The 16920-nt window shown below is 40.7% G+C and overlaps 1 protein-coding gene across 1 annotated transcript in view; it reads left to right on the top strand.

Moving 5' to 3' along the window:
- The window catches only part of KCNQ5 (potassium voltage-gated channel subfamily Q member 5), a 434723-nt gene that overhangs the window by 176396 nt on the left and 241407 nt on the right, over window positions 1-16920 (top strand). The window lies entirely within an intron of this gene.

Here is a 16920-nt window from a genome sequence, read left to right as displayed (position 1 = left end):
TCAATCCCCAGTGCCTCCATTAAAATAAACAAATGAACAAACATAATTACCCCCCAAAAAAAGACTACAAAAAAATTAACATGCTTTCTCTGTTTACTAAAATCATAGTTCAGTAAACTTTATGGGCACCAATTAATACAGACTGCATTATTGTGGGTACTGTTAAAAGATTTTTATGATTTTAAGATTCAGTTTATTACACAAAGTGAGCCTATTACAAGAAAACAGCTAGGAAGGGTATTTTTCTGGATTTTATACATTTTAGTTATGTTCATAGTGCATCTGTGACTGTTTCGATGATTGGTTTTGTGAAAGCTAAGATCAGCGAATTTTAAATGTACATAAACATTGCCAATAATATGTAACTAAAATACATGCATTAGTTATAATGGTTGTGTCATTTTGACTTGTACTTTGCAGAAGTATAAATACTACACCATGTTGGTGAGTCTCTGGACCCTTATGTGTTAACAGTTATTTTTCAGATACTTTGGAATTTTTAATAATGGAATTAATTGACTTGTCCAGTTTCCTGTTTCACAGTAATATTTCAGTTGAATGCATGTGTATACTTTGTTAGATGTGACACATGCTCTGAAAGAGAAAAGTCAGTACTGTGGGCAATAGATATAGGGAATTAATATTCACCTGGCAATAAAACTGCTTTATAAAAAGGAAATTTCTTAACAAAAATACCAAGAATCTAAAAGGAAATCATGACATCACATAACTGGGATTCCTATTTCTTCATAACTTGAAGTTTTTTTTTATTTTAATAAAATCACTACTAAAATCAAAGCTGTTTGGTGTTTCTTCCACGAGTATTTAAAAGTAAGAATGATCTGGAAATGAATATATTTATGTATATGCATGATTGGGACATTGTGCTGTGTACCAGAAATTGACACATTGTAACTGACTATACTTCAATTTAAAAAATAAAAATATAAAAGTAAGAATGATCTAATGTTCCAAAGCAGCCCAAGTGAGGCCCATCTAGATGCTCAGTAAAACTGCAGGGGGCCCTGTTGACAGTCCCTGGCTCCAGAAAGGACTATGCTCCCTCCTCCCCCACCTCCCAGTCCAGAGCCTCTGTGATTAATACACTGGAATGAGCCATCATGCTTGTTTGGTGTGCTTCACTCAGTGGAGTAACTCCTCGCTTCTCAAGTTTCACCAGCTCAGCTGTGGCCCCACATCCCTGGAGCTTCTCGGAAGGGACCTGAGCTCCCTGTCTGCCTGTGGCCAGAGCACCTGATTTCCATGTCCTGGGCAGCCCGCTGACATGAGGGGAGAGCCCCACACTCAGCTTCTGCTCTTGGGCCGCTTCCGTGCTCCCTCTCCCGTCCTCTCTGCGTCCATCCCTTCCTCCGCCCAGTGACTTCCTGACCCCTGTACAGAGGCTCCTCCAGGCAGGCACTGCCCCCCAACTGACCCTCCCCACTCTTCTTATCTTGGGCTTGGACCCCCCCTACACCAGTGTAGACCCATTGGGCTTACACAGTAATCGCATCTCCCTTTCTATTTTTTGTGGGGACACCTGTCAGCTCCCCCTTATCATAGTGCATGGGAATTTGGGTTAACCAAATAGAGGACCTTGTGGTTCCCATTTGAGGGCCAAAATACTAATACCATTAACTGAAGAGATGATGAAATTGAGGCATAGGGAGATTAAGTCACTTGGGCTGGCCACCAGCTGGTGAGAATTAGAGCTGAGATTCAAACCCCAAGAGTCAGAATGGCCAAGTGTGTGTTCTTAGATGCTGAGGAGGGTAAGTGGGCAGGGCGGGGGTGGGGGTGATGGAGGGCGGGGGTGTGGAATATTGAGAAGCCCATGAACTAACAACTAACCCATTACAAGTCACCAGCAGGTCCTTATTTTTCTTTTTGTTAGCAGATTTATTAGGTGGGGGTTTGAGGGGAAGAGGGTACAGCTCAGTGGTAGAGTGCGTGCTCAGCACACACAGATCCTGGGTTCAATCCCCAGTACCGCCGCTAAAAAAATAAACCTAATTACCTCTCTCCCTCCCAAAAAAAGAGAATAACACACACAAAAAAATCTTTAAGTAGGTGGTGAACTTATGCATGCATTCCCAAAAGTAAGTGTGTTCTTTAGTAAGTAGTGTATTTGAGCATTTCATTTTCCTATAGTAGAGAGGATAAAATGCTCTACAAACAGAAAGACAGACTAAGCCTTGGGGGGTGGTGGTGTAATGAGAGAAAATGGCATTCTTTTGCTCTTCCTGGCAGCAAATCAAAGACAGACTCACACAAAAGACATAGGCAGCCCTGGAGAAGTCACTGAAATGTGTCACGTCCCCTGTCGTGAGGGTCTGCCTCTGAGCACAGCCAAGCCCCAGAGCTGTGCCGGGTAGTATTTATGAATTTAGGATTCTGCAGAACTAGAGTAAGGATGATCACTTTTCAAGGAGTGTCTGGTGTGTTCATCGTGTGATTGCTGGACTCTGTCGTGAGCACATTTATAGATGTGGAGAGGCTGCGTCAAACGATGTCACTGGACTTGCAGCCAGCCTTCCGGGGGAGAGAGGGTGACAGATAATGAATATGTATGTTGTGACAGGACTAGAAGGACAGAGAAAGGAAAGTGACCAGTGGCTTCCAGGACTGATGGAGGGGATGCTGAGATGCAGAGATGGACGCGCTTCCAGTAACTGAGTGGGACACGTGCAGCGATCAGGCAGGCTTGCGACTGTATTTTGTAAATGGCGGTGAAAATATTTCGCAGTTACATAACATGAGTGTGCGAACCCACTCAAAATCTGTCCCCAAAAGGCGCTCGTGACTGAAATTTCTGTTCCATGTACCATCCAGGCCCCATCCAACCCTCTTTAATTACAGGTTCTCCAAGAAGGAATAGCAGAGATCAGTCCTGGGTTCTAATTCTCTTCTAACATTTGGACGCTCACACACATGATCTTTCTCCTTGAGCTCAGCTGCAGCAGGCATATAAATGAGACAGATTCACGTGTCTTGCTCCCAAATTGCCTTCCCCTGAGTTTCATGTATTATGTCCCATCCTCGTGGAAGACATTTGGAGCTAAATATTCCATCACAGCTGAAATGCCACCACCGTTTATCTCTCCTTCTGAATGGTGTTTATTGCAGAGTCTCCACTCATGAAGTCTCAAGGGATTTTTCTGAAAATAGATGACAGTTTTCTCCACCTCTCCAGGCAGCGGGTGATTTCTGGCATTTCTCTCCCATCACCCCTCCATCTCCTTTGCTTCTACTTGTAGTAAAATAACAACAACAACAACAACAACAGTCCTTTCCCACCTGACTTATGCCTCTTTTATCATGTTTCTTGGGGGCTGGGACCCTCGTACCCTCTCACTGAAGAGCCTTAGTGTTTGCTGCTAAAACTGCCCTCACACAAGCCTCTGGGGTGGTTTCTAGTTTTTCTCTCCAAGCCTCTTGCAATAATACTTCTTATTGCCTAATAAACCAGGACCAAGGTACTCAGTCTCCACGGTGAAGCTCTCATCACACCTCCGAGCTGCCCTGCTGTAGCCCTTCCGCCTTTGCGCTGCCACTCACAGGAAGGCTGTTAATTTCCTGGCCAGTTTCATCCCTAAGGACCAGGCATAGAGCAAGCTCCATGCCACCTTCATCTCCCTCGAGGGGTCTGGGAAAATCTGTCTCCTGCATACACTCTTCTCCTGACCTGTTTGGAGCGATGATTCAGGTCCTGAAGTGACTGCCTAAGGACACATCTTCCGCACCTTTCAGTGCCCATTTGAAGAGTCCTCAGATGAATCCCTGTTATTGCCCCGTGTCCTCATCAGCTCTGGATGCTATAATAAGGGACCATAGACTGAGGGCTTATTTCTCCCAGTTCTGGAGGCTGGAAGTCTGAGATCAAGGTGCCGGCTGAGTCAGGCCCTGGTGAGTCTTCCTAGCTTGCAGACTGCGCCTTCTCATTGTGGCCTCACCTCACGTGGGAGAGAGAGCTCTGGGGTGTCTTTTTGTTTGTTTATTTTGTTTTTATTTTTTTGGCGGGGAGGTAATTAGGTTTGTGTATTTTTTTAATCGAGAAAGTTACTGGTGATTGAACCCAGGACCTCGTGCATGCTAAGCACACACTCTACCACTGAGCTATATACCCTCCCTCCTCCTCGGAGTGTCTTCCTCTTCTGATAAGGACACTAATCCTATCCTGGGGGCCCCACCCTCCTGACCTTATTGAAACCTAATCACCTCCCAGAGCCCCACATCCAAGTGCCATCACACTGGGGATCAGGGCTTCCACACATAAGTTTGAGGGGACACACACTCAGTCCAGGCACTTGAACAGCTCCTGCTCAGATGCCTGGTGGTTCAGATGACTGCATGTTTGCAAACTCTCCACTAGCCACAAAGGATACTCGTAAAAAATACTGAGGGTTTTACTGCTAATAAAGTCATAGAGTCCCGTGCCATGTTTTTCTTAGGACTTCTTCTAATCGCCTTTTCTGGTGTGGTGTCTGCTGTGCTCAGTTCATAAAGATCATCTGTATCCTGGTGACCAAGGGTTTAAATCATGAAGTATAGTAAATCACCAAGGAGAGATGTTCACAGATCTTCCATAAAGCATGCATCTTCTGCTGTGCATCTGAGAACTTGCAGGTGCTCCTATTTCTTTTTTTTTTTTTCTTTAATTAAGTTTTATCTTCCGTTTTTTTACTGTGCCTCTAGCATTTAGTGGCGAATGGGAGAGCAAATCCATTTATAACTCTATCCACTAATTTCCTCTTGCTGCTGTAACAAATGACCACAAACTTAGTGGTTTGAAAAACCACAAACTTATTATTTTACAGTCCTAGGGGTCAGAAGTCCAAAATGGGTGGAGGCTAAAATCAAGGTGTTGGCAGAGCTGATTTCTGGAGGCCCTGAAGGAGAATCCACTTCTTCCCCTTTTCCAGATCCTGGGCCACCTGCATCCCTTGGCTCGTGACCCCATGTCACTCAGACCCCTGGTTCCACTATTACTCCTCCTCCTCCAACTCTGCCCCGCCTCCTCCTTCTTATAAGGACCCCCATGATCTCATTAGACCCTCTCCAATACTTCAGAATAATCTCCCCATCTCACGATCCTTCATCATATCTCCAAAGTTTCTTTGCCGTGTAAGATGACATATTCAGAGGTCCATTAGGACATGGACCTCTTCAAGGTCCATTATTCTGCCTGCCCCACGTTACTTACTTATCAGTTTGGACCTGTGGATAGTACTTTTCACATGCTGAATTGAAAATAAACGTATTCACGTTCAAATGAAGAGCAGATAGAGCATTATGTTGTGCTTTATTTATAAAAGAATATTTATAACACTTTAATACATCATGGTAGTTACATATCATATTGTTGCTATGCATACAGTACATGTGTATTTATAATAAGTAACAATAAAAATAAACAAGAGGCGGGGAGCAGGGTATAGCTCCATGGTAGAGTGAGCGCCTAGCATGAGTAAGGTCCTGGGATCAACCCAGTACCTCTATTAAAAAGTAAGAAATAAATAAGACTAATTACCTACCCCTTCCAAAAAAAAAAGGTTTAAAAAAAGATATTTAAAAAAAGTGAACAAGACCTTAATAATGCCAGAATCCATCAATACAAGTACCTGTGGGACTCTCCTACAATTTTGCATGTAAGAGTATGTCACATTTCTGAAATGTTCCCCCAGTGACACTCTTACTTTGCCCGTGGTTTTCTCAGCATTTGTACCTGGACACCATAGCAACCTGTGAGGCAGTGACACCTGCAGAAGGGAACCCCAAGTGCTGTTGGCAAGTATGGAGTTCACTCCAGCCCCAACCCGAGCCTCTGCTGAGTGAGTTGCTTCTCTGGCTCCTGAATGCCCTGCTTCTCCTATACCATGGAGGAAGCACTCTGGGGGCCAAGCCACCTGCTGGCTCAAGGTCTCAAAAATAGACACCACAGGAAGGGAGAAAAAAAAACCTAATTAACTTTGTAAACCCAACATACATGGATAGATTGTGGATGGTGAGAACAGTACATCTAAGAACATTACATCTGGTGAAGCCTGGCCAACCTGAGATCAATGAGTTTGATCTACTTTATCTATCACATTGGTCTGTGATGACGCTTCCTTCAAGGTACCCAATATTGTGGGGTACTTCCGTGTGTTTTTCTTAGATTCATTTTCATTTTTCCAAATTACTTTTATTAATAAGTACCATTATGAACCTTCTTTTCTGTAACTCTTGTTTAAAAAAGTGTCCCTGTATTCCAGGGAGACAAAAATTAAACATTGGAGGTTTGGTTCCCACATTGTTTCAGAAAGTTAGTTCCCTGTTCTAAATAATTATGTTTGAAGATTATGAATCATAAACTAATTGCAAGCTCCCTGCCTATGATTTTAGAAGTAATTGAAAGGGTGGAGAGTACAGCTCAGCTGTAGAGTGCCCACTTAGCATACGTGAAGTCCTGGCTTCAATCCCCAGTGCCTCCAGTAAAAAATAAATGAATTCAGTTAAACTAGAAGTAATAGAGCAACCAAAATCATCTTCAAATTTATCAACTCTTGATCTCTAAGGAATTTAGAGGGTAGTCTATGAAATAACGAAGAGGAAAAATTTGATGTTTGAAAAGTGAACAAAAGTGGTAACAAAATTAGGTAATTGTTAGTTTTCTTTCTTGTCTCAAAATATTTATTAATCTTGACATTTGCTGTGTGATCTTAAAAGATCATCAGTGTTTTCTCATCAGTGTTCATCCTCTTCTACTTGACAACTGTTGTTATTTTCTGTTGCCTGAGTTAAGAGGCATAAAATTATCCTGCCTTTCAATTTACACATTTACTTATCAGGGTGAAGTCAGTATTTCTGTCCTAGAATATGTATGTATATGTATGACTGAAGCGTGATGCTGTACACCAGAAATAGACACAACATTGTAAACTCACTGGACTTTGATAAAAATAAAATTTTTCTGTCCTGGGATTGAGCCTGGGCTTTGCGGTCTCATGGTCAAGGGGAAAATGACCTCAGAAGAACTGAGCTGGGGGTGGCCAACAGCAGCGCCTGGCATGTGAGGGAGGCAGGAGGGTCAGCGGACAGCTCGATGCCTGTATACAAGGGAGCAAGCCCACATCTCAGCGCTCCCTCTCCCCTCCCTGCCAGGTGTCTCTCTCTGTCTCCGTTTCCCTCCCTCCTTCTCTCTCATCTTTATACTATATTTAGTAACGTTTGGATACGGAGACGGTCACCCCATGGATTTCTAGCACAATTCTGTTATTATGATCCCCTGCCGGCGTAGAGATAGTTTAATGTTTCCAAAGCAGCTTTACAGCCCTTCTCTTGTTTGATCCCCAGAACATCCCTCTTCAAGCCTCGGCGTCTTGGAGGACCACTGGGCGATGTTGTCCTGTAACTGCCCAGTGAACTTTGTTTTAAGAGCAAAACTACAGCCTGCAAGGTAGCCATGTCAGTTTAATCCGCTCTAACCACCCAGAGAGACACAGACTCACACATGACATGAGGAATACTTTAGTTACCCATCATTCTTCCTGAGATTAGTCATTAGACCCCCTGATTAGCCTCATCAGGCTACCAGGCAGGTATGGGGAAAAAAACAGCTAATGATCATGAGCTAAATTTAGAAACACCAGTCTTTTTTTTTTTTTTTTTTGGTGTGGATTAGAAATAGTGAAAGTCAGTGTGTCTTTCGCAATCTTCCACCCCAGAAGCTACAAGAACATTAGAAGAAATAACGAATAGAAAGAAATGAGTCATGCTTCTAATTGGGGGAAGAAAAGGCGTTTACTTCAGCTCTCTGGAGTGCCTATCTACCTAAATATAAGCTTATTTATCTTTAATGTGATTTTTTGCAGCGATCCTGCTATCAGCTTAAAATTTTTTAAAGTATTTGTGCATTTAATGTAGCCCAACACATAAATACACATATATTATTTTGGTTTCTTTTTTTTTTTCTTTTTCAAATGGAGGCATTAGGAATTGAACCAAGTACCTCATGCATGCTCAGCATAATCTATATATATATAGAGAGAGAGCTATACATAGATATACATTTCTACGTATATATCTGTACATGCAAGTACATATGCGTATATGCTGTATTCGTGGTAAGTCAGTCTGGCTGTGGTGTGACCCGCATCCTCTTGCTGGGGCTTGTTTCTCCTCCCAGGGGATCGTGGCTCTCCAGAGATGCTCTTATTTACTCCCCTCCCACTATTTTTGTCTACCGTCGGTCTTTGGATAATGTGTTAAAGTTTGTAGGTGCCGATAAATGGGAAATTCGTCTGGTCATAAAATTCATAGCAGGCATTCGTTTTTATTGAAGTATAGACACTTGACAATGTTGTGTCAGTTTCTGGTGTACAGCATCATGCTTCAGTCATACATGCACATACATATATTCCTTTTCAGATTCTTTTTCATTATAGGTTTACTACAAGGTTTTGAATATAGTTCACTGTGCTGTACAGTAGAAACTTATTGTTTATCTATTTTATATATAGTAGTTAGGATCTGCAAATCCTGAACTCCCAATTTATCCCTTTCCACCCCCTTTTCCCCCATAGTAACCATAAGTTAGTTTTCTATGTCTCTGAGTCTGTTTCTGTTTTGTAAATAAGTTCATTTGTGTCCTTTTTTTAGATTCCATGTATAAGTGATATGTGGTATTTTTCTTTCTCTTTCTGTTTTGCTTCACTTAGAATGACAGTCTCCAGGTCCATCCATGTTGCTGTAAATGGCATTATTTTATTCTTTTTTAAGGCTGAGTAGTATTCTACTGTATAAATACACAGGAGGCATTCTCTTGATAAATGCTGTTGTATATTCTAGTTTCCTGGAAGGCTGTTAGAACATAGAACTGAGTGGAAAATGTGTGTATTTTACTTCTTACCCAGCATTGCTACATTGTTTTAGTTCACTTTTTCTGTAAACTTTCAAGTGAAACATTTATCACTTCTTGGAGGTCAATATGAGATAAAATTTTGAAGTTAATAAAATCATGCCATGATTCATTCATTCAATGAATTTTTTACCAGTACAATAATATTACAAGCATAATAACTACTATCTTAGTAGTTACTATAGTTCAGGTCCTAATATGTGGACTTTACTTGTTCTGTCTTATACAAAACACACAACAACTTTATGAGGTAGATACTCTTATTATTCCCATTTAAAAGATGGAAAACTATTGTTTGGACAGTTCAAGTTACCTGTCCAGATCTGATCCCAGAGAAGTGTTTCTTAATTCTGAGCATCTGTATTTAACCCTGGAGCTGGGTGCTATGTGCAGTGTCAGAGAAACATGTAGCATAGTTGTGAATATTGAAGAACCTTCAACCTCATTGGAGGAAAAATGCATGGGAATGGTTATATTAAAAAGATGAGTTTACATCCATTGAGCCACCAAAAAACACCACATATAAAAGGCAGAAATAAAGAGCTTGCCTCTCGGTGTATATTACTGGGTTTCCTTTACAGTACAATTTCCTTTTGCCAGTCTAAGACATCCATGTTACTAATCCAAACAAAATAAATGTGAGAAGTTATCACATAAGTGCCTTGCTACCTGTAATATTTGGAGAATACATTGCAGATGGAATTAATGTGGCTGAGTCAAAACTAAGAATGTGTGTCACGGACAGCAAGTCCTCTGACAGCTCCTGTGCCATTTCTTCAAATACCGATTCTGTAGTAGGGTATCCCCATCTAACACCTCGGTAGCTCTTTTCCTATGCACGTTGTTGAATGAATTCCTTTACTTCTTATATAGTATGCTGGAAGGTTACCATCAGATTAGTTTACAAAATAGACCTCTGTACTCACAGATATAGAAAACAGACTATGGTTACCAACGGGGAAAGGATGGTGAGGGATAAATTAGGGATTGGGGATTAACAGACACACATTAATATATACAAAATAGATAAAACAACAAGGACCTACTGTATAGAATAGGGAACTATAATCAATTTCTTGTAATAACATATAATGGAAGAGAATCTGAAAGGAAATATATTCATGTATATATATGTATGACTCAATCACTTTGCTGTATACCTGAAACTAACACTATAAATCAACTATACTGCAATAAATTAAAAAAAAAGACCTCTGTATCCCCTGAAGAAATAAACAAATAGTACTTTGTAAATGGAGATCATTAAATAAACTCAGTAATCATTCACAAATATTCCCTACCATCTTTGTGACTAAATATATAAATCATAGCTTCATAACATAACTTACAATAAGATTGCTCACAAATTATCTCCCTTGTACTTTTCATGAATTATAATCCATACGTATTTTGCCTTCTACAACCTAAAGGAAACACCAACATTTTAAAAAAGGATAGTTACAAGCCAAACATCTGTGAGGAATTAGCTTCATACCACTTTATTTAGCTGATATTCTCTTTATAAATGTTGTTATATGTTGTATTTCCTGGAAGTCTGTTAGGATATGGAACTGAGGGGAAATTCTGCATGTTTTAATTCTCACCTAGCATGATGAGCTAAAATGATGTTTTAGCTCACTTTTTGTATGAGGCTGATTCCAAGTGCTGAAAAGCCATTTTTCCTGGGTTAGCTTTAACTATTTTATGGCCTTCTGAGGGCAATAGACTTCAGGTCTTTTCCAGGAATATATATACAGTATCTTTGTATAGTAAAAAAAAAAAAAAAAAAAGACACCCTTTCCTCCAGGTACCTTCTCCACATATTTAGAAATTGTTGTAATATATTGCTTTCATTTTTTAATTTTCTCTACTGAAATTTTATATCATTGTCTTCTTTGTGGGCACAGCTTGTTTTGTCCCCTGAGGCATTTCGTAATAACTGCTTTAAAATCCTTGTCTGCTAGTTCCAACATCAAGGTCGTCTCAGAGATGGCATGTGTCGGCTGTTTTCCCCTTGGAAATTTGCGGTGTTTTCCTTGCCTTTTGGCAAATAATTCTGGATCATCTCTTGGACAGTGTGAGCATTGTGTGGGGGAGACTGGGTTCCTGTAAAGGGTGTTGAGGGTTCGTGTTAGCAGACGGTCATCTTGGTTGGGCACACACCGCACCATCGCCCCTGAGTCAGCTGGCGGCCCAGACCACTGTCCAGACTGCTGTGAGCGGGTCTCACATGTGAGCTTTGGGGGGCCAGGAAGCGCCTTGGGCAGAATTTACACACAAACTTCGGCCCTGCGGCTCCTTCCGTAGGTGGCCCCCAGCTGCCCTCGGGGTAAAGCTGCAAAGATCTGAAACTCAACCCCTGCTAGTTTCTTCCTCCAAGTTTTCACTCCCCTCAAAATATTCCTACATTTGTTTACTCTTCAGAGCCTTCAGGTAGCTGTTTTTTTGGTGTTTTGATCAGAATTTATAGCTATTTGCAAAAGGTTCCATTAGGACCCTCTTCTTCTGCACCAGAAGAGGAAACTCCTGCATTGATTTTGTAGAACAAACATTTTGCTTCTATTTGCCAGAAACACATTGCAACAACATGTACATCTCTGGAGACCGTGGGTCAGAGGGCTCCTTGGAGCCTCTGTCTGCAGCAACCCTGATAGGATACACATGCCATGTGGCAAGCACACTGTTCCATACAGTCACACCACACAAAATCGAAGGCTACATGTTACTTTTGTCCCTGGTCCTTACAAGCACCCAGACTGTTGAGAAATCAACCCTGCCCTCAGATAACTACAGAGAGTTTCTCCATCACTTTCTGAGTAATCCATTGCAATGCTTAGCGTAGGATTACTGAGAAAATCCAACTTGAATCTAGCCTCCTCCAAGTCCATCCATGTTGCTGCAAATGGCAAGATTGCATTCTTTTTATCGCTGAGTAATGTTCTAGTGTGTGTGTGTGTATATAAAATATATACAGGTTTATATATATATATAAACATCTTCTTTTTCCAGTCACCCGTCAATGGACATTTAGGTTGCTTCTGTATCATGGCAATTGTAAATAATGCTGCAGTGAACACTGGGGTGCATGTATCTTTTTGAATTAGTGTTTTGGGTTTTTTTTTAAAATATATATACCTAGCAGTGGAATTACTGGATCATAGGGTAGTTCTATTTTTAGTTTTTTGAGTACAAAAATAATTTTAATCAAAACTAACTCAAGAATAGAACAAATGAGAACTATCATAAGATTCCATACCCTGGAAATCCCCATATATCATAAAGCAGGGGTTCATTAGTGATCAGGCCAAAAAGTTTTCTGATGGGGGAGGGTCACCTTAAAGAAATAACACTTGGAAGTTACTGCAGTGTGGAATTGAGCATGACATGAGATGTTGATCTGTTGAGGTGATTTCCAGAGAGTGAAACACCTTTCTCTCTTCCTGAGTTCAGTGAAAAGTCTCCAGTGTTTTTTCTCCTTTGGCCTTGTCTTTCTACAATAGCTGGAAGGTATTCACTCTGCCTGGAGGGCTAGAGAGCAGCCTTGATGAGAAGAATTGACACTTGTGACTCATTGAGTGGGTACCATCTGTGTGTCCAGACAACCTGTAAACAGTCATCATCATCCCCATCTTCAGAGGAGGAACCTGACACTCAGAGACAATGTGTTGTTTACCCAAGGACACAAGGATGGAGGGGGCAGAAGTGGGATTGCAGCCTGTATCCACGTAACTCTCAAGCCTGAACATGAGGTGGACCCTGACACGTTGCAGGGGGTGAGCTCCTCTCGTGAGAACACATCTTGTACACTCTGTCTGGAAAGGTTGCAGCCATAGGTGTGAAGCTTCTTTGAAAGCCAGAGAGTCCTGGTAGAGGCTCAAGGCATTGTTCCTTCTTGTTTGCTCATTTTGCTTTGTTTTTCCCCTTTCCCTCGTCACACTTGGTGAATGGATGAGTCGTCCTGAAAATGTGCACTTCTCTTGGGTTTATTCATCTCTAAATCTATTCCAAAATGAAACATACTCGTCAAAAACCAAAGACAGTATACAAACAGTAGAATCCAGATAAAATAAACCTCTATGATTCAAACTCTACATTGCTGGTCTATATTTTCTATTAATCTAACTTTCTGTGATGATTCACTGTGATACAAACATGGACATCAACTAATAAACCTTACTCAAGTCTTTGCTTGCAAGTGAAGCAAAATTGCAATGACAGAAGTCCTACATAAAAATCCTGTGAAGTCCGGGCTTTAAAAAAAAATAAAGCCAACTGTAGAGCAGTCAGTTCTATAGAAATGGCATACCTAACCTTTCCCTAAATTGCATGAAGGTTGTGACATTTCACGGCTAAATATAAACAAATTATTCTGCGCCTGCTCCCCTCACTTGTGCTGACTGACACAACAATTAAGGAAACAAGTTTCCTTTGTAAATTACATCTCCACGCAGCTTTGAGTAAGCAGAGAGTGTACATTAGAAATATTTTTAGCTTGACATGAGACTTTCCAAAGGCTCCTAATTAAGCATTTAAGCCCCAGAAACTATAATTGCAACTGCGAAAATAACTGGGAAATCATACCTTTGGTGGGATCCATCTTAAACTAAAACTATTGTTCGGAAAGCCTTATGGGAAGGCTTTCTTACTCTTCAACATCCTCTTAAGCAGAAGGGTACTTCTAATACTGCCCACCATATGAGAAATTCAGGCGCACTGTTTATATGCACGGAGTATATACAATGAAGGCATAAGCACATACAAATGGAAGGAATGACTCAACAGCAGTCCTTTGTGACGAGAAAGGAAAGATTCCAGAGTGTTGTCCTACTGAACTCCACATTTCTACGAGTCAGATGTGGGTTCTGGCCGTGGGAGTTCAGCTAGCAGAATCCCTGGAAGAGGTCTTATTAGAGCACCATCTTACTTATTATTTGATCCAAAACTGTTTCATCTTTGTAAGCGTGCGACATTTCCTAAAGAACAGTCATGGAGTTTTATGCAGAATATTTCCTATACAGCTCATACTTCAAATATTGTTATTTGAAGGTAATGTGCTTTTTATAGTTCAAATGCTAAAAGCTTTCAGAGTAAAACATCAGTTGCTTTGGGGGTGGGTAGAGCTCAGTGTTACAGTGCATGCCTAGCATGCATGAGGTCCTGAGTTCAATCCCCAGTACCTCCATTAAAAAAAAAATCAGTTGCTTTTAATAAGGACTTTTCAGGGCCATTAGCATGTATGAATTTAAAAATCACTATCATCCAGCTACTGTTGTCCTAAATACGTCATGTGTTGGTCACCAGTACAATTACCTAGATAAATCTGCAAATATGTTTAGAGAGTTTTATATCTGTGCAATTTTAAGTAAGTAGTCATATGAAGGTAATGTTGTTTATTTCATTGTTATTTTTAATTGAAATTTCTTTCAGTTATTAATTACTATGTTAATTCACTTGAATCCCAAATCAAGAATTTCAGCAGCACAGTGAGCGATACAGAATGGGTGGCCAGTGAAGCTTTGGTGATGACTGACATCTGTGAAGTACTTCCTGTGGGCATCAGGCAGGCTCACTGATCCCCCAACAACACTAATACTGTATCCTCAGATGGGGATACAGAGCATCAGAAAGGCTGGATAGCCTTGTCCCAGGCGTCCTGGTTGTCTTTGGACCCACCAGTTTGGCTCAGGGCCCTTCTCTTAACTTTAACCCTACGTGGATGAGTAAATTCTTGTGAAACGAGCAGATAAATAAATGAATGAGGTGGGGGAGGGTATAGCTCAAGTGGCAGAGCACATGCTTAGCATGCACAAGGTCCTGCGTTCAATCCCCAGTACTCCTGTAAAGATAAATGATAAAGCCTAATTACCTCACCCTGCCAAAAAATAAAATAATATAATAATAAATAGATAAAATTTATTTTTAAAAAATAAATGATACTCCATCGCTTAGAGGAAGACATCAAACTACAATAGAATACGTATGGCAGTAAAATAACGAATTCAAACAAATACTACATCACGTTGGTCTCCTGTGTGTATAGTTTCGGAACAGACCCCTTAAGACACTCCTCATCTTGCACTCATCGCATCATCAATTCTCTAAACAGTTGTGGGGCTATCCTTGGGAACTGACTTCAGAGCCAACGTACAAGCCACAAGCACACACAACTTAGACTAATGGCTTTATAGTCCCACCACTTTTTTAACCAAAGAAGATCATCCCACAGGACCACATATCTTCTTCTCCAGAGTTGGCTCTGGGTGACATTTGGCTGTTGAAAGAATCAAATCCATCCTCAGAGGCAAGGTATTCAAAGGCATCGGTCACAGTTTATTTTCCTCAGTTCCAGAACTGTTTTTGAGTACAAGGGTCTTGCTCTAAAGGTGTAGTCTTCCAAGTTGGAAGCCCTGATGGGAACCTTACTCATTTGGATAAGTTACTCAGAAGACCAAAGTGAGCCTCATTCTTTGAAATCCAAGTGTGAAATCCTCTGCCTTGCTCCATGGTTATGCCGTGCCAGAAAATAAGCGATGGAGGAGAGGGGAAGCTACTGATTTGCTTTCTCAGAGGATGCTACCAGACAGGTCCTGGGGAAAATACCTTGCCGTAACTGGGTCTTTTAATGGTGATGACAATGATAGAAGGGCAGGCAATGATTCACTAAAAAAGTGGAAGAGTGAAAGATTTACTAGCAATAGGGAATTGGTCTTAGGCAAGAATCAGAAATGGAAACAGTTTTTTGAAACCCTATGAGGCCCACTTCAGCCTCTATGTCATTTCCCAGTGACATTGTACCCCCATTCCTCCCCTCTCCCCGCTTCTCAACTCTTGCTCTGTGCCAGATGTCAGGAAGGTACTAGCCAATGGAAGTTTGCCATGTAACCAATCACTAATATTTGCATCATGCAGAGAAACTTTTGCATTTTTTTTATTATTGAAGTATAATCAGTTTACAATGTTGTGTCTGTTTCTGGTGTACAGCATCATGCTTCAGTCATACATGTACATACATATATTCCTTTTCATATTCTTTTTCATTATAGGTTACTGCAAGATACTGACTATAACTCCCTGTGCCATACAGTATAAACTCATTGTATATCTATTTTGTATATAGTAGTTAGTATCTGCAAATCTTGAACTCCCAATTGATCCCTTCCCACCCCTTTTGCCCCTGGTAACCATAAGTTTGTTTTCTATATCTCTGAGTCTGTTTCTGTTTTGTAAATAAGTTCATTTGTCTTTTTTTTTTAGATTCCACATATGAATGAGATCATATGTTATTTTTCTTTCTCTTCCTGGCTTATTTCACTTAGAATGACATTATCCAGGTCCATCCATGTTGCTGCAAATGGCATTATTTTATTCTTTTTTATGGCTGGGTAGTTTTCCATTGTATACATAGACCACATCTTCTTTATTCAGTCATCTATTGATGGACATTTATGTTGCTTCCATGTCTTGGCTATTGTAAATAGTGCTGCTGTGTGAACATTGGGGTGCATATATCTTTTCAAATTAGAGTTCTCTCTGTATATATGCCCTGGAGTGGAATTATTGGATGATATGGTAAGTCTGTCTCATGTAGAGAAACTTGTAAAGAAGGAAAAGCAGCCTAATGTTGCCACAGAGGGATATTCCTGTCCTCTGCACCCACTTTCTTCATGAGAGAGTGAATCAGCAGAGACCCGCAAACTACCTCCAAACTGTAGAAAGATTGTCAGCTTCTTCCTTAAGGGTAGAAAACCAAACAGATCAGACATTTAAATTCCAATTTGCTTGTGTAACCAGAATAATTTATCACAAGCAGTGAATATCTACAGAGAACCTGAACTTTCTGGTATTGTATTTCTAAAAAGCTGGGAAAGGAACCCCACCCCATGAAAATTGTTCACTTTCAAAGGAAGTATCTGAAACTAATCTCTCCTGTGTCCCAGAGGGGTAAGGATACGGGAGCTAGGAAGGGTCAGTGTTGCCTTCTCATGTAATATCTTCACAAAAAACTTACAGGACAGCCTTTT

The sequence above is a fragment of the Camelus ferus genome, chromosome 8 (assembly GCF_009834535.1).
Source record: "Camelus ferus isolate YT-003-E chromosome 8, BCGSAC_Cfer_1.0, whole genome shotgun sequence".
Classification (NCBI taxonomy): Eukaryota; Metazoa; Chordata; class Mammalia; order Artiodactyla; family Camelidae; genus Camelus; species Camelus ferus.
This window is presented reverse-complemented; position numbering and strand designations above follow the sequence as displayed.